The sequence below is a fragment of the Ruditapes philippinarum genome, unplaced genomic scaffold (assembly GCF_026571515.1).
Source record: "Ruditapes philippinarum isolate M1 unplaced genomic scaffold, ASM2657151v2 ctg3116_1_1_1_1, whole genome shotgun sequence".
In the NCBI taxonomy this organism is placed as follows: domain Eukaryota; kingdom Metazoa; phylum Mollusca; class Bivalvia; order Venerida; family Veneridae; genus Ruditapes; species Ruditapes philippinarum.
In genome coordinates this window covers 171,368-195,350 of record NW_026866865.1, presented here as the reverse complement: position 1 = coordinate 195,350, position 23,983 = coordinate 171,368, and the positions used below count along the sequence as shown (strand labels likewise).

Below are 23,983 nucleotides of genomic sequence, written 5' to 3'. Positions count from 1 at the left end.
TAAAAATAGAAATTATGACGCAATTTCTAAAAATAGAAATTATTACGCAATTTCTAAATATAGAAAAAATGACACAATCTCTAAATTTAGAAACAATGACACATTTTCTAAAAATATAGCAACAATGATACAATTTCTAAAAATAGCACCAATGATGCAATTTCTAAAAATAGAAATTATGACGCAATTTCTAAAAATAGAAAAAATGACGCAATTTCTAAAAATAATAGAAATTATGACGCAATTTCTAAAAATAGAAAAAATAGACGCAATTTCTTATAATAGAAAAAATGACGCAATTTCTAAAAATAGAAATTATGACGCAATTTCTAAAAATGGAAATTATGACGCAATTTCTAAAAATAGAAAAAATGACACAATCTCTTAAATTAGAAACAATGACGCATTTTCTAAAAAATAGCAAACAATGACGCAAATTTCTAAAAATAGCACCAATGATGCAGTTTCTAAAAATAGAAAAAATGATGCAATCACTAAAAATACTAAAAATAGAAATTATGACGCAATTTCTAAAAATAGAAAAAATGACGCAAATATCTAAAAATAGCACCAATGACGCAATTTCTAAAAATAGAAATTATGACACAATTTCTAAAAATAGAAAAAAATGACACAATCTTTAAAATTAGAAACAATGACGCAATTTCTCTAAATAGCAACAATGACGCAATTTCTAAAAAATAGAAATTATGACACAATTTCTAAAAATAGAAAAAATGATGCAATCTCTAAAAATACTAAAAATAGAAATTATGACGCAATATCTAAAAATAGAAAAAATGATGCAATTTCTAAAAATAGAAATTATGACGCAATTTCTAAAAATAGAAAAAATGATGCAATCTCTAAAAATAGAAACAATGACGCATTTCTATAAAAGAAAACAATGACCCAATTTCTGTAAATAGAAACAATGACGCAATTCTATAAATAGAAACAATGACGCAATTCTATAAATAGAAACAATGACACAATTTTAGTTATTGTTGTTGTTGTTGTAAATATATATATATATGACACACACACACCAATAAATATTTAAATATGGTCATTTAATGCACAAATCTGAGAAAATTCAGTAATTTAACCTTCAAGGTCAAGGTCATTTAAGAGCCCAAGCAAAGTTGGGTTTGATAAACAACAAGGTCTGGTCCTTAAGAATGTTCTCTTATAATATGAAGTTGATCCCTTCAATAATAGCAAAGTTACAGTCAGTCCGCCAAAACAATGAAAATTTCAATAATTTGACCTTCAAAGACACAATGTCATTAATGTGTGAAGGTCAAGGTCTTTCAGTATATCTTTAACAGTAATCTTTGAAGATTATTATGTTCAAGTTTCAGGACAATCCATTCAAAAATAACAAACTTACAGCCAATAAAAGCCAAAAAAAATGAAAATTTCAATAATTTGACCTTCAAAGTCAAGGTCATTTATGAGTGAAGGTCAAGGTCTGGCTGGTTATTTTTAAGGGATATCCTTAAAGATTATTATGTTCAAGTTTGAAGACAATCCATTCAAAATAACAAAGTTACAGCCAATAACAGCATGAACAAGCAAAAATTGGACTTTTAACCTTGAAGGTCAAGGTCATTTATGGATGAAGGTCAAGGTTAGTGTGGTCTACTGAAAGGTCTTGTCCCAAGGGTTGTTGTGGCCAAGTATGAAGACAATACACAAAGAAATAAAAAAGTTATGATCCAGGTACAAGTTTTCGGACGGCAACGGCAACGGCAACGCCGACCTGACTGTAGCAATACCTCTATTTTTTTTTCAAAAAAAAAAGTCGAGCTAAAAATGACGATTTGGCCTCTTTGCCGAAGAGTCATGCTCTCTTGTTATATAGAAATTTAGATCTATTGATTCGAGGGCCTCAGTCGCATATTCAAGTAACTATGCCAGAAAAACGGCGTATAGACATCGGTGCTAATCTTGGTTGTCGCCCTTTCTAAGAAACGGCCAGTTGTCAATGTAAACAAATACAGTAGTGAGTAGAATCTACCTGTCATTCAGTTTAACACTCCGATTAACTTACAAAACTAGATAACACAAAATTAATATGAGAAAATATTTTTTATTTATGTTAATGATGATAAATGCTCTTTATATTTCTTTGAGAGAATAATGCTTAGTGCCTGATTTTTTTTATAAACTTGTTTGCCTGAAAAAAAAAAAACGATTCTGATGTCACTGATCTTTTTTCTTCCGTCAATCTGAAATCATTCTAAGAATTTCTGAGGGTCATGTTTTGTCTTGGGTAGAGGGTAGAGTAATGTAACGTTTTTTTCTTGAGATAATAAATCTCCAAAGGCCAAGCTTTGTTAAATCAATTAAATTCAAAATTTCGTTCGGTTCCGAGACTTTTCCAAGTTGTTGGCCCTGGAAAAATGAAACGCATACGTAAAACATAGAATTGGATAAATACCGTCCAAGCACAAGAATTTTATGTAATTGTGTTTTGTATAAACTATACATCACGAATCTGTTTGAAAATTTAATGCTATAATAGCGTCAACGCACGTTTATTTCGTGTTATAAAGTCTGCAGAGTCCCTCGGAACTGTTGGAGCCCTCGCCCTACAGGGCTCGGGCACCAACCGTTCCTCGGGACTCTGCAGACGTTATAACACGGAAAAACGTGCGTTAACCCTATATTCATCCCCCCTCATCCCCCATCTGGCAGGGTTTTAAAGAAAGAGTTGGACATATCATATAGAGGACTGCCAGACCCTAAGCTCAAAACACATTTTTCTCTTTCTTATATTACATACAAAAAATTAAAGGAGCATCAAATATTGACATTATATCCTAAATGAACCAACTTAAACTTTGCAACAGATTTTTCAAATGAGTTTATTAATAAGGAGTCTAGCCATAAAATGATAAAACAGAAAATAGAACAACATACACAAATATCTTGTCACAGACCAACTAACACTTTGTAGAAGCCTGTAAAATATATAAGACAAGAGCTGACATTGTAACTGAACAAAAAAAGGTTTATCTTGTAAATCATGATAACACATGGACAACTTAAAACATACAATTTGACCCAGGCTATTCAACAACAAAACTATTCTTTACATGATACAAACATGTGTTAGACATAATGAACCAATTAAAATCCCATTTAAGATACTTTAGAAGATAGTCATTTTCTCTTTACACAGTCTTGCCAGGCAGGGAATTTTAACACTGTTTTAAATCAGTACAAATACCATTTTGTGTTAGGTTAAACATAAAATCAGCATCTTATGCTAAAACATTTTATAGTTGGCATGCTAATTAATGTTTCACCTCTTTGTATTGCCAATTTTTTTTTACCAACCTTGTTGCATGATAATCTGCTTTATCATAGTAAAATATACTTATCTTGTTGCAACAGCTTTCCAATCTTTTTGCCTGTGTACTTTATATAAAAATCTGGAAACAAAGTGATCCCTCGGAAGCATAAATCACAACAAAATTATATAAGAATTGCAGACTCGGTTTGATTGAGTCTGTACATGTGGGATAATGAATAAGTGCAACATCCCTCAAGCCCCCTAGCACCGGCTTGAGCGGTACTCAATTCTCAACACTTAATAGTGCTGGCATCAATGATCCCGAAGGACCAGAAAAATATAACAACACTGAAGTGAAGTACAGGGCAACTTATTACAGCTGCCACACGGCACTTGACACCTGCTGTTGTGAAGTATAAAAATCTGGAAACAAAGTGATCCCTCGGAAGCATTAATCACAACAAAATTATATAAGATTGGAAACTCGGTTTGATTGAGTCTCATGTACATGAGGGATAATGAATAAGTGCAACATCCCTCACGCCCCCTAAAGGTTGCTGCCACAGCCGGTTTCTTCACCTTGTTGCCACGTACAGCATTATTTAAATAGTCATTGTCTTACCCTGAATCTTGTTGTCATAGCTTAATTCAAATCTTGTTGCCACTTCTTTGACCTCTGATAATGTTGCCTTATGCTCCATGCTCCACATATTTATTAAAGTCTTGTTGCATTTACTTTTTTAGTTTTCTTTGACCTCTGATAATGTTGCCTTATGCTCCACATATTTATTAAAGTCTTGTTGCATTTACTTTTTTAGTTTTCTTTGACCTCTGATAATGTTGCCTTATGCTCCACATATTTATTAAAGTCTTGTTGCATTTACTTTTTTAGTTTTCTGTTTGCATCTGTTTATACTTATCTTGTTGCCACAGCATGCTTATCTAGTAGCCAGTGCTTTATACTAACTTTTTTTTTATTCTGTTGCCACTTACAGCTTTATCTAAAGCTTTATTCATAACCTTCCCTACAGAAAATCAAACTGGATCCCACTGGGATCCCGGTGGGATGATCAAATCCCAGTGGGATATCATCATTTAAGCGGGATGTAAATTAATCCCGGTGGGATAATGGTACGGGGGGGGGGGGGGGGGGGGGGGGGGGGGGGGTCTGGCTGACCGGGATCCCAGTGAAAATGGCATATTAATCCCACTTAGATTTCCCAGTGGGATCCCATCCTTATTCAATTAGATTAACATCAGAAATTGATGAGCTTCTTAAGAATCACACAGGGTTCATGAATTGTCCCTCCTATAAGGTTAAAGGAAATCATTTGATTATTCTGGTCCTAAAATATGTACATGGTCCAAGAATCTCTGTCATAGTTGATAATGTCCGAAATTTTGATTATCCGGAAATAGGTGCATTTGCAAAATATTCATTGGAAATTTCTTTTATCCAGGGAGATAAGAAAATTATGCATAATATACACTTTAAAACCATATATTATTAACTTTAATGATTTTTTTTTTTGCTACTGGAGGTTGAAAAAAATTGATAACAATTGTACAGATAATGTTTAGGTGTGAAACACTAAAAGTACGAAATGAACTGGGTACGAATAATCACCCATGTGGTTATACTTGGTTATATCGTCTATCACTTATCAATATGAAAGCATGTGCACTACTGTTTTTTTTTACCTTTAAATTTGCTGATTTTTGAAGAAATTTCAGTGATATTTTGGGAATTTATCAGTCAAGAATTGGGAAATTGTCTATTTTCTGTTGGGAACGGTGCTGCTATCCAGTATCAGTCATATAATGAAATAAATGCTGATATTTTATGCTGACTACTTGCCAGACAAATTGTGGCAATGATAAAATTCTGTCATTTGAATTTTCTGTGGCGGTTGCTTTCACTTGAATACATAGGCAAAGTTAGACACATGGAACAACTTCATCCAAATCAACTAGGTGGCCAATCTTTTCTTCCAGATTCGAGCAGTCAGCTTTGAAATTTGGCTGGGCTTCGACAATCACTAAAACTGTCATAATATATATGACAGGTGATACGGGTCAGAACCCCAGGATGCATCATCAAGAGTAAATTAATGTAAGGTGACAAAAGCTTTCTCAACAATCTTACATAAATAGGTAGAAAGAGATGTTGATCCCCAAATCAGTTTTGCAGTTTATTCTTTTCTGTATATCTGTGCTTTACTTGGACATGTATCCCACTAGGATAGTGTTGGGATCCCACTGGGAAATTTGGTCAGGATCCCACTGGGATAGTGTTGGGATCCCACTGGGATGAGGGTAGGATCCCAATGGGAAATTTGGTCAGAATCCCACTGGGATAGTATTGGGATCCCACTGGGGTCCCACTGTGATAGTACTGGGATCCCACTGGGTTGAGGGTTGGATCCCACTGGGAAATTTGGTCAGATCCCACTGGGATAAGGGTGGGATCCCAATTGAAATTCCACTGGGATCCCACACTCATCCCAGTGGGATTCCCAGTCAATTTTTCAGTAGGCTTGTTCTCTCTGCTTTATATTATAATATTGCACTTATACTACTGGTATAATATTATAATTTTAACTACTGGTAATACGATTTTGCCTGTTGTGGTTTGGTTAGCTTTTGTAAGGAATCTCTGAGGACTAAATTAAATGACTCTATAAACTAAGATATTGGTGGCATTTAATTTTAAAACTCAGAACATTCTAAATAATGTTACTTTCATAATGTTTATGCTAATACATTTTGTAGTTTATTGCTTTTGCAGAATAATTGCTTCCTTATAAGTTACTACTCAGTTCAGTTGATGGCATCAAATTTCACAGGACGTAATTGTTATTGATGTTTAAATTCAGTACAAAAACAACTTCTTATAATGGCTGTAGATGTTTTAATTATAAACAGAGGTATAACACACCTCAGAATGTGTTATTCAACTTGACATTAACCTGAAAGCCTCAGGATTTTGTATGAAAATCACCTGCATGAGCTCAACGGTTACAGTCAATTTGGTATATTAACATCCATCTTCCCAGGTTTCCCTTCTTTACTGTAATTGTAAGAGCTGTCTTTAGAAATTCTCTGTGTGTATTAGAGAAAGTTTTTGAATATTCAAAATACCATCATAATTAAGTCTGATCAGTAAAAGTCTATGACAGATTCCAAGTTATAATGTACTCTTGACAAAAAATACAGATATAAATATTATGTATGACCATTGTATTATCAGTCTGGAGACCTTTCTATTGAAAAAGACTTCTAAGTGTCAGAGTTAAATATTATTGTATACCCATATGCATGCTCTAAGTGCCTTAACTGGAGTGCAGGTATTAGTTATCATTCTGTTCTTTGATTTATGATGTCAATTATTTTAACCAATTAATTCTGTTCTAATGAAACTGTAATGTTGTCAAAAATACCTAAGATGAATGAAAAATAATGTCTTCATCAAATTTGATGAAAAGTGGATATAAAACGTGATCATCATAAAAACCTTCAAAAATTTTATATTTGAAGACAACAACATCAAACTTAAATTCCAAAGTGTTCATTTATGTGTATCCTAGAAATTTATTCTCATCATTTGATTCATTTGGGATTATAATTTACGTGGATGAATAATGCATCTGGCTTAAATAAAGTAGCGTTCCAAACTTATAATAATCTAGAGAAACACACCACAGATTCTTTTGATTAATAATTTGAGCAAAAAAAACCCCACAAAATCTTGTCAATCCTTCCTTGAATCTTTAATTTAGATAACCAGTTTCTTCAAAAAACATCATTCTTCTTTTTTTGTGTTTTACCCTTCATTTAGTTCTAAGTTCTGTTTAATCTATTTGTAATGCATGCAAAGAACTTCCATTTTTTCTTGAAGATTAAATGTATAAGAAACGGTCTGACATTTATTTGTAACTAATTCAATAAGTGTAATACTTATCTTCATTGCTTTGTGTTTAACCTTGAGTTTCCTTTTCTTCGATTTTTATGAAAAGACAAGTCTTGGGAATTGACTGCATGTAAGTCAGCAGGGAAATGTGACATTTATGCCCAAATGGCTGTCATGGCTTTAAAGAGACAACACGAAGGTTTTTTTGCTTTCAGTTTCTCTACTTGTAATAGGGATTGTTGAAGCGAACAGCATGGATCCTGATCAGACTGCGTAGAATTGCGCAGGCCCAGGTCTGGATCCATGCTGGTCACAAACGCATTATGTTGGTTTTGTCATGACGCGGCTCAATTATATGTTTGTTGAGACATGATGTTATTAAACTTCAACAAGAAGTCCAAAGCATTCAGAATGTACCACGGGCGCAGCCATCTTGATTTCAGGAAGATAATACTGGTAAACAAAGTAATTAGTAGCAGATGACAAAAAAAACAACAGTTTATATATTTCACAAAAATTTATGTGTTAAGCCTTTTGGACCTTCGTGGAGTTCCTTTAATTTCTTCATGATTATAACTTATTATCATGCATCAAGTACACAAATTATGGTAACATCTGTACCAAAATTCAATCTTTGTAAAATTCGACGACTTTCTGCTCCATTTTACATTATGAGGTAAAAGTGCAAAAACAGATCGAATAACAGCAATTACTTTAAAATTTATGACATAATCCAAACTTTTGTCAACCACAAGTAAAACAAATTATGTTTTACCGAAACCGACAAAACACAACCACAAAAACTAAAAAAGTTTATTTTCAATACAACTAAATTAAGTTGAGGTTTATTCAAGATATTAGTGACATCTAAATCGACACCAAAGTACTGTAACTCTAATCAAGTATTAAGAATATTTAAGGCAGTGTTGCAATTGATAAAACAAGTTACACAAGATAATTATCTTAATGTTAAAAAGATAAAAGGAAAACTTGTCATTCAAGGCAGACTGAGTACATTGATAGAAAGTTTCGTATGACGTAAGAGTATTTAATAAGTTTCACATTAATTCTATTGATATAAATTGACACCAACTTGGTGAAGGCTATTAAATTTTGAGCAGTGGCACGACAAAACCAACAAAATGGGTTTGCGACCAGCATGGATCCAGACCATCCTGCGCATCCGCGCAGTCTGATCAGGATCCATGATGTTCGCTTACAAACTCTATAACCAGTATAGAAACTGCGCAGGCTGGTCTGGATCCATGCTGGTCGCAAACCCATTATGTTGGTTTTGTCATGACACGGCTATTTGTATCTTCTGCTGCTAAAATATGCACTTAACTTTCAAAATCAGAGGTGACTGACAATTGTTGATTCAAATTAAATGTTTGATATATTTAGTCCAGATTTGTTGATAAAAAATTTCTGACAATGTGTCAGTGACGCGCGAAAAAAATCTGTTTTGAATTTGAGGTAGTCATTTTTGGATTTATCAAATACTCACAAAGAGTGTTTACAATATTTATATTAAGACCGCCCAAAATACATTTATAATTTATGATTTTAAGACAGTTATTTTAGCCTCCTTAAATGACATCCCTGGATCAAACATTAATAATCAGACACCACATATTATTTTATATGATGAAATTGATAAAAATGAACATTTCAGTTTAAATTTAATTATTTCTTTAAGTTATGTTTTTTTTTCTTTCTCTGGTTGGGTGCAAAGTCATACCTATTTAACCTGGCATGTTGCAACTTTCCCTTTTTTTTTATTTAATTTTAAAGCTTGAATTATTATGGTAGAAGATCCAGAGTGCGCAATAATTTCAACATTATATAAAGTATAATCCGACATCCAATTAATATAAAGATTAGTAAATTATAACTTAAATTTTACATGTATGTAAAAATTTCATATTCTTATGGTATTGGATTCAAACCCACAGTATTATAAGTGAGGGAGGAGTCAACAACCTTAACAATTCAGTCATTTATTTAAGGCCACTGCCAGCATATTTATACTGTTATTGCCAAATTATAAACTGAGTATCTTTAAATTGTCTCAAAATGACTACTGTTATGAACCATGATGTCTTTAGTCTTCAGGAGCTTTCAATATAAATATCTAAAGCAGAAAAAAAAATTAAAGACAATCTTATTCATCAAGATTTAAATGATCATGACCTTCAAAATTAGCAATCCCTACTTGGCAAACACTACACAAGGAAGCAAGTGATTAAGCTAAGCATTTCCTCATAATAAATTTGTCAATTTGTTATGATAAGTAAATCAAGAAAATGCAGCTGATAGACAGCAATGCCATGGAGTTACTGCTCTTGAAGGAAGAGGTCAAAAACACTGTTAGAAATATTTAGTAGGCGAATAAAGTAGGTAAATAAAGTAGGCAAAACTTGAATTTCCTCAGACCACTTCCCAGTTCCTTGTTTACGTTTTAAGCACAGGCCAATATAAACAATAGAGTAATCAAAGCCAGTCTCATATAACAAATGGGATAATTAAATCCTACTTTCTAGTACATGTACTTCAGTATCTGGACATTATACCAGAGTTGTAAGTTGATCACAGCAACTTAAAGGCACATTATGCCTCAGAAATCAATATTTATTTAATTTTTTTTAGCAATGTCAAGCATGACTGTTTAATTGTGTTTGAATAATGGATTCAGAACATGTTAGATGTTTATAACAACTGAAGAAAGTTAGCGCTGAACATGAAGTTATGTGTCTTAAAGGTAGCAAATTCAATGTAAACAAACTAGTATTTTGATTTAAATACAAAATACTTATTCACTATTAACTTTACTAAAATTTTGCCAAAAAGCAACAAATGAAAACATGGTTTTGGTAACTTTTTGGATACTAGAAAAGTACACATTAATAATTAACAAAGCTCAATTTTAAGAAATGAAAAAAGAAGCATTTCTGATGCATAATGGGCCTTTAATGTCCACTAGAAATATACAACATATGACCATTAACAAAACAAAAGAAAGATAGAATTGAAGTGGTCTGATCTGGTCATTTCCTGTGAACACTATAGTATTATCTTTGTTGATAATATATAATAAACAATAGTGGCAATTAATTAAGGCAGCTTAAGATCTGTCGGAAATTATAATACTGTATATAATTAAATATTATAACTTACCTGAAAATTTTTATTCTCTTAAGGGGTTTACATATGTGATGGTGAAAGTTACTATTTTAACATGAAATTTTTTTCAGAATAAATATTCATTAATCACAATTCTATAAACACTGATCAATGTAATACATGATGGAAAGTTTTAATTGTTTAACCTAACCACATCATACGATTTACCTGTACTCAAAAAATTGCAAGATGAAGAAATATTACATCACTCAGAATGACATCACTCAATAACATCTCATTAAAAGCCGCAATTCTGATTTTCATACTTGTAATACAGTTAATACTGGTTTTCACTGAGTTTTTTCTGGAATAAATATAACTGTTTTGTTTTTTTTATTGACTCAATTCTATAGTGATAAAAGATTTTTGTCCATATTAAGTAAATTGGCCCTCAGAGCAATTCATCCATATGGAGTGGCCCTACAAAGTAAGCGCTTGGGTTGACGAGGATGGTGTGCTTAGGTGCGTGAGCCCTTAGCACGGTTAAACGGCTTGAATGGCAGGCCTTTTGCTGGCACCAACAGCCCTTTTCAGGGCTACCCTTTCATAACGTCACAGGTTACTGTACATTTAGGTTCTCATTGACCGCGTAGAGTGACCTACTTTTGGCTCAAAATTCATATCTTTGGCTAATACTCTGTAGAAATTGCATGAAGGTAAATTATCACCACCTTGTGCTTCAAAATTAACTCTTTAAGGGCATGACTGGTGACATGTCCGGGGTCCGTACTTGACAGCAAAAGCTGCATTTTGTGCTCTTACGGGCGGATGGACCCTTATTAAGCATAGACTACATACATACATAGTATGAATTAATAAGTCAAACAGTGTAGAGGCTTCAAGGCTTCTCCAGTGGCTTGCAGGCACATGGACTAGCAATATTAAACTAAAGGCAATAGATGTTATCTGGAACCCAGCAAAATATGGGTTTTTTCAATTAGCTTATCCCCCCACTACAAACAGGCTTATCCCCCCAGTACAAGAAACTTTTACCGTTAAAGCTTCACAGTGCACTATCGTCACAACAGATTAGTCAACCTGTTGCTCTTATTTTCAAAGCTTTAACTATAAGTTTGTTTGTATCCCTGGATGTATTCTATTCATCATAATTGTCACCCTGTTCTAATGGTCAGGTTGAGTGTCCATAAAATAAAAGTTCATTTGAAATTCTCATAATTTTAACTTACAAAGTCGTCCAAAACTGGCTGAGATTCTTCTTTTGAGTTTCTTTATTCTACTTACTGACCCCTTCTCTTTACCTGAAAATATAAACAAATAAGACACTTAAAACAATTGACTACTTGAAAGATTATCTTTCTGTTTCATTATGCAGAAATTTCTCTCAGCACCTTTTAAGAGCAGGCTTGGCACTTGGTTAATTAACTTTAAGTTACTGGCAACTCTTTTTTATTAAATTGGCAACTCTTTTAATTTATACAAGTTTAAGTAAATTCCCCAGGATTTGAGATTGTCCTTCAATAAATATTTTTGCAATAATCACAAAATTACAGGATTAATGCAATCTTCAATTGAATGATATTTTACAAAGAAGTTACTCATGAAAAAAAGTTCAATATCATGATCATAGAAATGACCAGGCAAATGTAAATAAAGTCTACAATTTCCTAGAGAGGAAACCATTCTACTGCAATAATAAATGACATATTAATTCATAATTCAAACAAGCATTGTATTTTCTTGGAGGAAAGAACCACTGTATTGATTCCCTATAGTAATTTCCATAGCAAATAGATAAAAACATAAACCGAAAAAATGCTTCAAATTACCGAATCTGCGATTTTGCATGGTGTGCTGAAAATAATCAAACAATTGTTTCCTAGAAATGTCAAGAAAAATTTTCTCAGCATCTTTCCTTATTTTAATTTCACTCTCATTTTAGACATTGACTTTTTATCTACTATTAATTATAAGATCATAATTAAACAAAGGAGAAAATATATAAGTTTCGATCTTGGTTTTGGTGGGATCTAACTTAAATTTACCAGCTGAATTTCTTGAATGGACAGTCCCTTTTACAATTTTGGGACCATCCACTATCAATTGTTGGGACAACAAGAGAAAAATTTAATGTTGGTCAGCCAAAAATATAGAGCCTGGTCAGACAGTATGTATGCCCAAGCTGGCCTGCCTCTAGTCTTATACTGGTGCATTGCAAGGTTAACCTGTTTTTGGTTCAAGCACTGGTCAAATCACATATTGGCTTTGTAAATGTCCAAAATGTATATTATGTCCATTTTCTGGTTTTACTAAAAGTATCCATATACTTCCTGGTCACCTGATAATTAATCTAACCCACATTTGGGAAAGGTAGATTTAGAGCTTCTCGTGACCTAAGGCTTAACCAAATGGCAGTAGAGAGTACAAGAGACCAACTTTTATGCATAATGGTTTTTTAAGATTAATAGACTTAAAACATCTTCATCACAGACAATTCAAATGAAATTAAATACAGTGTACTGAACTTAAATTTCAACAAAACTTCAATGCAAATTGTATTTATGTAGTATCTTAAAATAAATGAGATTGCAACACTTGAAAAGACATAATGTCTGAAGAAAAATCATGGTCATGAAAATCATGATTGAAGATACAAACAGTGTAGGGTGCATGAGTGTGAAATAGTTTCTTTCATGTTACAACTATTTTGCATGAATTTGTTTACAGGTGTGGGAGACGTGTATAGCTTCATACAGATTAGCAAGTTTAATAAACTGTTAATTTATATTCATCTAGTTAATTCTTGATTAATTATACAACATGTACATAATTATGCAGCATGAGACTGCTTCTGGGTTCAGACTGCTTCTGGGTTCAGACTGCTTCTGGGTTCAGACTGCTTCTGGGTTCAGACTGCTTCTCAGGTTCAGACTGACTGGCCAACTCAGTCTAATGTTTTTACAGTCATAACAGCCATTCATACAGGTATCCACTGTTAAACACCATGACAGAGCAGTTCAATCGGACATGTTATATAACTATAATGAAACATGTTTTTTTGAATGTCATCCTTAACATTGATGCATTTTTTTTTTCATCCAATCAGATTGCTCGATTCCACTGACATTTTACTTTTTAACATCCATTGTATGTAAGGTTAAATCATATACATTGTTGCCTTTTGTTGGTGACATTATTTCATCATGTTGTATCTTTTTTTAACCAATAAGCATATACAGTATTTAAGTGTAATATACTGTATAAGTGGTTAATTTTGTGACGAGGAAATATTTGCGATTTTTGCAAATTGAAATTATTAGCAATGTAATTAAATATTTGATCGCATAAAAATTATTTCTTTTTAGGCAAACTTTCTTCTATCATTTGAAAACATGTTTTCATACAGCATCTTACATGAATAAGTTTGACTGTTCAGGTAGTGAGATTAATTAATTAAAAAAAAAAAATTTCTCATTGCTCAATGAATGTTTAAGTTTGGTCTTAACATTTTTAATCACAAATGTTTTCAAACTAGCAATGTTAATTATAATTTTGAACAATTATATAAATAATAAACTGATATTAAACAACTGAATAGAACGATAACAATAATGGCATGATTCTTAACAATGTACTTGCTTAATTAATGATATCACAAAATCAGTTTTAAATTCTAGAAATCATATTTTCGCAAATATTTTAGTATGCAAAATTAAAAGTCCACTTTTTGACATTTGCGAAATTTTTGTAACGCATAAATATCCACTTATACAGTATATATATATATATCACTAATAAGCAATGTATATGATTGCATGTTTGATGGCTGTTAAACAAGAATGTATCATCAGTGAACTCAGACACTTTTCATCAATCAACATCAGTATAAAAACCTCATAGACTCATTACTGCATGCAGCCAGTACAATACAATCGTGAGAGGGAGATCCTGTAAAATGTAAAATATTTAATCCATGATTCAGAAAATAAGATATTTGCATTAGTTTCCACAATGTAAATTATAATTGAGTAACAATTAGTTCTAAAAATTAACTTCTTTATTTATATAATCAGGAAATTAATTCAAATTTTTTTCAACTTTCTCCATTTTTCAAGTTTTCTTAATGTTGAATTCTAAGAACAGAGCTGGATGGATGGATGGACAAGGGTAAATCTAAATCGTCCCCCACCCGCTATAGTGGGGGCACAAAAATTGTCATATGAGCAACTTGGACCTAGAAAATGCAACACTGTTTGGACCCTTGCAGACAGTATCATCATGCTGCAATCCTAATCTACTATGCTGCCAACTGATCCATATGTGGAACACAAATCACAAAATTAAATAGAGAAAAACAGAATCTATAAAGAACGCCTAAAATGACAATGCTGGAAATGTTGCAGGCTCAAATTAATTGATCCTGTTCATGGATGTACTACTGGAAAGTGCAAGTTACAGTCCACCGACCCCTAGCACCGGCTTGAGCAGAATTCAATATTTAAACACAAAAATGGTGCAATTTTGAATCAAGAAACATAAAAATCTATGCCTTATATTGAAACCATTATAATGCTGTAACATGATTTGCCGAAAAACTTATACTCCGCTAAACTTAATTTGTCTTGTCAATTAGATCTATCAAATGCCAGAGGAAAAACTCTTAGAAAATTTGTTCCCATCTTACTAAATCATTTACATTACATTACTAGCATTGAGAAACATTCTGCTATTGATTTCACTGAAAACCTCTGATTCATCAATCTGATTGAAAAGATAAATTGACCTGCATAACTAACCAGTGATATCTATAACAAGATGTACATGTTCATCAGTATGGCAGAATATTTGTAATTCTGTGATAATATCTCTTTAAGAAAAACAACAATGTTTTGTTTTTGTTTTGGGTTTTACATCACGTCGACACTGAGTATAGGTCAAATCGCGACGTTCCAGCTTTACTGGTGGAGGAACACCTCAGGTGCCCTTCCGTGCATTATTTCAGGCACGAACGCCGGCAGTCCAGACAGTCCTGAGTAGAACCACCGACATTCCGTAAGCTAGCTTGATAGTTTCCTCACATGTAAAAATCCAGAGTCCCTGTAGGGATTAGAACCCACAACGGTGAGGGGCAAGTGGTTTGAAGTCTACGACCTTAACCACTCAGCCAGTCGGACGCCCCATAAAACAACAATGTAATAGTAATACAACTATCATTGGCCAGGGTTATTCAGAGCAGAAATATTCTTATCATGAACAATCAAATGATTGTAAGAGAATTTTATACATATAATATCTCAGCCTGATGGCAGAGTAATCAGCTTCAGTGCATTAGCTATCCCTTTGTAACTTTGACTCAAGTACATTAAGAACTTCATTATATTATATGATACTCATCTTCCACATTATTTATGCTACCTTTAATTATAACGTCATTTTCAGCAACAGTGAGTTAAAGAATCATCGTCGTTAAAATAGACATTTACCTCATTATCATTAATAGCTTCACCATCATCATCATCAAAATATCAATCATCATTAACATGGATAGTATCCTCATGAATTGTTTCATCATCATCATCATCATCATAATAATAATAAAATCAATCATTATCATCAACATGGCCATCATTCTTATCCTGTTTAAATTTATCATTAAATGATATAAATTTAATGATAAGATGATGACAAGGTTGTTGATGATGATGTTGATGATGGCCATGTTGATAATATGATCATGAAATTTTCATAATCATATCATCAACATGGCCATCATTAACATCATCATCAATAACCCTGTCATCATCTTATCATTAAATTTATATCATCATCATTATCATCATCATCATCATCAAGCTAGCCATCATTTTAATTAATAAATTAATATCACCAGCCCCATCATCATCACAAACAACAACAAAAACAACACAATCATCTTCAACATCATTAAATTAACCTCATCAATCATTATCATCACCATCAGCATCAATGGTAATAATCATCATCATCAAAATCAACATGGTCATCAACCATTTCATTTAATTTATATCATCATCATCATTATCATTACATCCTCACCACAATTATCACTCTAGTCATTATCAGCATAATCAATCAATGGTCATTACAGATCATCATTATTGTATCTTTACAGTTTATTCTCATCATGAACAAATATTTTATAATGGTCATCAACACCATCTTCATCATTAACAACATTTTTATGCAATCAGAAAGCAGATTTTGTCACATTCAACAGTAATATATCATCACCATTTTATATCACTATGATTTAATTACTGACATCACCCTGGGGAATATATTATAATTTTATAATTATATTTCTCAATATCAGTGTGTATAACTATTAAATGCACCCAGTAATAATCACAAATTTATAAGAACCTTCCATTTAAGGTGTGTATGTTGCAATATAAGTGTTTTTAATTGCTATATCAAGTACACAGTGAGTGTCATGGAATCATTTAATTTACTTCAGTAAAAATTAATTAATGATAACAGTTAGTATAATGACAATTTGACAATCCACTACTTGTATTGTACCACTGATTACACCTACAGCTTCAGCGTTATTCACTTGACCCCTCCCCCCTCCCTGGACCTCATCAACATCCCTAGGGTAAATCCCTTGGGACTGTAGGTAAAACACACACACACACACATGCTGAAAAACAACAACCTAACATGTCAGTCAAGAGGTCAGTAATATTTTCCTACAGTCAGATAAACAGTAAAGCTTGTCAACAGATAGGCAAGATCATTAAATATCTAAATGTCTCACACAATCAGCTGATACAACACAATGGGTGATAAAAATAATGGCTTTCATAAAAATATTATTTACATTAGATGTTTTATTACAATGAAGTGCCCTCTATCAGCAACTTTCATCAAGGGAATCTACCAATGAAACAGTTCTGTCTGGTACCACAATGGATTTAGAACATGTAAGATGCTTATCTCTTTAATAAATAGTGCCAATGTGAAATGATTATAATTTCTTCTCACTTCCCCTCGGAGGGAGCGTGCTGGTTGCTAAGAAGGCACGGGCATCAGCAGAAGATTTGAAGACTTGGGATGACCCAAAAAGATCAGAACTTGTACTGCAGACCAGCAACCGGTGTCCTGACTAATGCCCTACAAAGTAGGCAAAGATGATGAGAATGGTGTGCTAGGGTGCGTGAGCCACGGCTTGAACGGCAGGCCTTTGCTGGCACCAACAGCTTTTTCAGTGCTTCCCCTGTGAAAGCATGTTCATCAATTCATGAATTTTCATGAACAGTTCATGAATATTCATGAACATCTTTCAATTGTTCATCATCTTGGCAGAAATGTTCATGAATAAATATTCATGAACATTCAAGTTCATGAATATGTAAGTAAGTAAGTAAGTAAGTAAGTAAAGGCTTTTTTTATCGAGGCTACACATTTGGTTTCCCAATCTTCCATGTGGGCCTCTAAAACCAAAGTCTGTTCATGATCATGTTGATGTGTTCATGAACATTTTGGCATCATTCTTGCTCTGTTCATGAACATTTTGGTATGTTCATGAACAAGCTGACAATAATCATGAACTTTAAAAACAAATTTGTCTTTACAATTTTAACCCACTATTTTTTGTGAATACTTTTTAGTGTTAGAAAAAATTTCAGTTCATGAACTCATGAACTGAAAAATTTCAGTTCATGAACTCTCGTGAGTTCATGAACTCACTGATCATCAACAAGAGTTGGCTGACCTTGGTAACACCCATAATGCAAAAGTCAACATGGCCGCCAGAAACAAAGGTCTACATGTGTTTTAACAAACTTTCGGTGCAAACTTACTTGAAAATGGAATAAATAACAATGACTTAGCAAAATGAAGAAAAAGTGATGTATTTACATAATGGACTATATAAAATCTTATGGAAAATTGTGTCAAAGAAATAAATTGAAGAGCAAACTGGCAAGTCATGAATTCTAATGACAATTCAATTTGTACATAGGGAATCAATGAGCACAGTGTTTAACAAGTTTCATTACCTGTGTAATGGGCTTTTGTGTTTTGTATTTGTACTAAAACACTGTCTATTGTGCATTTTATGGCTGGTACAAATCAGCAGTCTTAGAATTAAATGAAAATTGATTGTGATGTCACATTATTATGACCCCTGGGAGAAGTTTTTGAATTGTTCATTTGTTGTTCATGCACATTCATGAACTTGTCCATGAATATGTTCATGAACAGTTCATGAATTATTCATGGAATTCTCGCAGGGGTTCCCTTAGTTATTGTCTCTCATTTACTGAACATTTTGGTTCTCATTGGCTGCCGTACCTATGTTTGGCTCAAAATTCATATCTTTGCAGGCTAATACTCAGTGGAAATTGCATGGAGGTAAATTATCACCACTTTGTGCTTCAAACTTAAACCATAAAGGGCATGACTGGTGACAATTGTCCGGGGTTTGTACTTGACAGCAAAAGCTGCATTTTGTGCCTTACCGGACGGATGGACCCTCATTAAGCATAGACTACATTCATACATGATTAAAATGTGATAAACATTTTAGCAAAATATAAACGAACTTGTAATTTGACTTTCATACAAACTGCAAAATCATTTTAACTGTACTTCATTTAAACTGCCAAAATGCAAAAGACATAAAAGACTGTCAAGCTTGTATTATAGCCAATTGCATAAATAATGTTCTGAAAATTGTTATAGGACACTTAAACTAACAGGCTTTAGAATAATAAATAAATATTAGCACTTTTTGAGGCTGAGTCATGGGCCTTTAAGGGTTAATGAAAAACTAGAACCACATATATTGGCCATTTTCCAAGCACTCAAACAAAAAAGAACAATTTCGTTTCAGTGAACACCTAAATACATAGTTACTAATCTTGTATGAGAAATGGACTGTAGGCATTTTTTTTCTTCAATTCCGCAGTTGTCATATAATAAGGCTAATTTGTGTCAACTTTGTACAGGGGATTGTCACCGAATTACTCCCCAATTTACCATACATAGCACCCACTGGATGATTTTCTCAGACCTAAATTGATCAGCCGATTCTCAATCAATATAGGAAGCATTAATCCTGGGAAATTCTGTCCCAATGAAAATCTCCCGTTCAATTGTTTCCTTCACTGATCAACTATAATAACTCACCAATGTCATTTCCTATGTGGAAAGAAACTTTCAAATCATAACAATAACATCATTGGTTAAAAGCCTGTAAGGTAATTAAAGGCCAAGAATTGAAACCTTAAATTTGCTATGCCTTGCTTATGCTATAAATGAGAATCTTAATTGCTTATGCTATTAATATGAATCTTAATTGCTTATGCTATTAATGAGAATCTTAATTGCTTATGCTATTACTGGGAATCTTAGTTGGTTATGCTATCAATGAGAATCTTAATTGCTTATGTTATTAATGCAAATCTTAATTGCTTATGCTATTAATGAGAATCTTACTTATGCTATTAATGAGAATCTTACTTACTACCTGTACGAAAATTCTGAGCCAATTCTGTACAGACTCTGTACCAACTCTGGTTGTTATAGAGGCAGATTTTCATTTTTCTGTACAGAGTTGACACCGACACAGAATTGGACACAGGATCGGCCTAAGAAATATGTGATTTTCTGTGCAGAATAAAACAGAATCAAAAATTTTTCTGTACAGAAAAAATTTCACACAGATATTTTGCTCTTAGTTATTTTTACAAGACAGATTTTCAATACTTAGAAAAAAAATTGAGGCAGAATTTACATAGACACACAGAATTTTAACACTTAGATAAATCTTGAGACAGAATTTACTTTTCTAGCCAGAATTTCACTCTGAGTTAATCTCAGAGTAGTAGATAGATATTCTGTAATATCAGGTGTAACCCCCATGTAACCCTGTCGGTCAATTCAAATCTCTCAGACTGCACACGAGGTTTTATTACACAAAGTGTCTTCACATTGGCAAAGATTAAAACATTGGCAAGATTAATATGTTTTTGTTTAGTTTATTTTTTCTAATGATAAGTAAACAAGTTAGTTGTTGTGAAGAGCAATCATGTAGAGAACTTGAAATTCTCAGATTTAGGGGCCAAGAGGGAATTATGATGGAATTATTATCAAAACCAGAGGTAAGATTTTGCAATGTTTTCTTTGAATTTTTCTTTGAATTATTTGGTTATACCTTCCACTGTAAATAAAAGAAATTATTTATACATCTTTTAATAGTCTACTGTAAATAAAAGAAATTATTTATACATCTTTTAATAGTCTATGAATTATCTATATTAGTTAAATTTACTCTGATTTGAGACAGACCACTATGGTCTAATGAGTATAAAATTAATGCACTCAGGGGTCAAAGCTGGGCCAGTGAAATTATTAGTTCATAAATTGCTTTTTGATCAGTTGATAGCTCAAGATCTATTTTTTTTTAATTTCTTGCTCTATTATGCAATAAATAGTTTAGCTTTTGGTTTTGCTATTCTATAATTCAATTCATTTAGTTAAAATTAATCAATTCAAAACTCCCAGAAATTGTGTAGAATGTATGACCAGCAACGGTTGCTATGGTCAGTGCTTATCAGCAATTCTATTTTTAGAATATTGGCCACTTGTAAATCTCTCCTATTTTAAGTTATGTTGCAATTTACATGACTGTGTAGATTTGTAACACAAGCTTTGGTCAGGGATGATATATGTAAACAGTTTTATTAGTCAGTGACTTTGATGTTACTTGGTGCAAAAAAACTTAAGGTATATAGGTATACAATTTTAACTGTTTTATATACACATTGAAATATTTTACAAATTTTGCATATCATTTAATAATAGAATGAACATAATTCAAATTCCTTTTTTTTTACTCTAGATTATGTCAGGATGTGTGTGTGGTGCAAAGACAGAGACAAGCCAATTCCTGATGACAGCGCCCTCAACAAGGCTATTTACTCATTGGATAGACGTCTCAGGAAAGAAATGAATAAAAATTGTTAATTAAAATTAATAAATAAGAAATGTTCAAAAGGAAAATTGATTTTGTTTTTAGCCAAAAAAAAACAACGAAAATCTGTACAGAATATTTTCTGTACAGAATTTTTTCTGTGCAGAATTCCCTTTCAGATATTTCCTATGGACAGGGTTAATTCTGTACAGAATATGAAGAAGCCCAGATTTTTTTTCTGCCCAGATTTTTTTTCTGCCCATATTTTTTTTTTCTGCCCAGATTTTTTTCTGCCCAGAAAATAATCGGCTTAATTTAAATATTTCAGAAAAAATCTGTACAGATTTCGTTCTTTATCCTTATTGCTAAAATCTATTAATAGAATTCTGGTTCAACTTTGTTTCATTTGACCAGATTTTTTTCTGTACAGACTCTGTACAGAGTTTTCTAGATAAAGTCTGTACAGATTCTGTCTGCATTCTGCCCAGACTTTTTCGTACAGGTTATGCTATTAATGAGAATCTTAATTGCTTATGCTTTTAATGAGAAACTTAATTCCTTATGCTATTTATGAGAATCATAATTGCTTATGCTATTAATGAGAATCTTAATTGCTTATGCTTTTAATGAGGATATTAATTCCTTATGCTTTTAATGAGAATCTTAATTGCTTATGCTATTAATGAGAATCTTAATTGCTTATGCTATTACTGGGAATCTTAGTTGGTTATGCTATCAATGAGAATCTTAATTGCTTATGTTATTAATGCAAATCTTAATTGCTTATGCTATTAATGAGAATCTTACTTATGCTATTAATGAGAATCTTACTTACTTATGCTATTAATGAGAATCTTAATTGCTTATGCTTTTAATGAGAAACTTAATTCCTTATGCTATTTATGAGAATCATAATTGCTTATGCTATTAATGAGAATCTTAATTGCTTATGCTTTTAATGAGGATATTAATTCCTTATGCTTTTAATGAGAATCTTAATTGCTTATGCAATTAATGAGAATCTTAATTGCTTATGCTATTAATGAGAATCTTAAATGCTTATGCTATTAATGAGAATCTTAAATGCTTATGCTAAATTAATAAGAATCTTAATTGCTTATAAATGCTATTAATGACAATCTTAATTGCTAATGCTATTAGTGAGAATCTTATTTGCTTATGCTTTAAATGAGAATCTTTATCGCTAATGCTATTAATGAGAATCTTAACTGCTTATGCTATTATTGAGAATTTTAATTGCTTATGCTATTAATGAGAATCTAAATTCCTTATGCTATTAATGATAATCTTAATTGCATATGCTCTTAATGAGAATCTTAATTGCATATGCTTTTAATGAAAATCTCAATTCCTTATGCTATTAATGAGAATCTTAACTGCTTATGCTATTAATGAGAATCTTAATCGCTTATGCTTTTAATGAGAATCTTAATCGCTTATGCTTTGAATGATAATCTTAATCGCTTATGTTATTAATGAGAATCTTAATTGCTTATGCTATTGATGAGAATCTTAACTGCTTATGCTATTAATGAGAATCTTAATCACATATGCTATTTATGAGAATCTTAATTGCTTATGCTATTAATGAAAATCTTAAATGCTTATGCTATTAATGAGAATCTTAATCGCTTATGCTATTAATGAGAATTTTAATCACTTATGCTATTAATGAGAATCTTAATCGCTTATGCTATTTTAAATGAGAATCTTAGTCGCTTTTGCTATTAATGAGAATCTTAATTGCTTATGCTATTAATGAGGATCTTAATTGCTTATGCTATTCACTGATGAGAATCTTATTCGCTTATGCTATTCAAATGAGCCCAATTTTGACCAATTAGATATTTCTCAGACTTTAATTACTTATGGAGACCTGTATTTTAACTAAATTTCAATTTTTAAATTTGTGTAAATAGAACTATTTTCTGCTCACATAAAATATAATTGTGCAAATGTGTTTGCAATGGATTTCAACAACAAATTGAAGTGTAGAACATCCTTTGAAATGATGGATGTTCCCAATGCAAAATCTGAAATTTACTGTACTTTGCACATGTACATATATATTACTTAAAGATGAATTTTGTTTGTTTGTTTGGATTTTACGGCACGTCAACACATAAATGGCCATATTGTGCTGAATGCTAAAATAGGCTTAAACTATTATGTAAAGATGAAGATGGAAATGAGTGGTAGGTTAAGTACAGATTCCTATAAATTATTTCGTGCTTTAAGTTATCACTTTTCACGGTGGATATATTTCCGCAGATATTTGTGAATAATTTCCATTCTCAAAAACCGCAAATATTTCCACATCGCAAAATTTAACCACTTATACAGTAATACAGGAACCAAGAATCAGTTGGTTCTTATAATCAGCAGAGGATCTGTCTTCTGTCAAATAAAGTCTTGAAATAATCTGAATAAATCCATCAAAATATTTATAATCACTCCACATGTTGCCCTGGATACTGCGTTTGTTAGGGAATAACAAGAACATATATTTTTTCTTCTTTTTTTTTTCTAATTTTTTTTCTATTTAGTATACCGGTATCTGTTGGCCATTTAGCCTTTACCATTAAATAGATTAAAGAACATAATTTTATGAAGTAGGGACTGCAACCATCAGCTCCTTATATACTTT

The 23,983-nt window shown here is 32.2% G+C and overlaps 1 pseudogene; it reads right to left on the bottom strand.

Moving 5' to 3' along the window:
- LOC132734039 (cyclin-dependent kinase 14-like) overlaps positions 1 to 23,983 on the bottom strand; it is an 87,417-nt pseudogene that overhangs the window by 45,341 nt on the left and 18,093 nt on the right.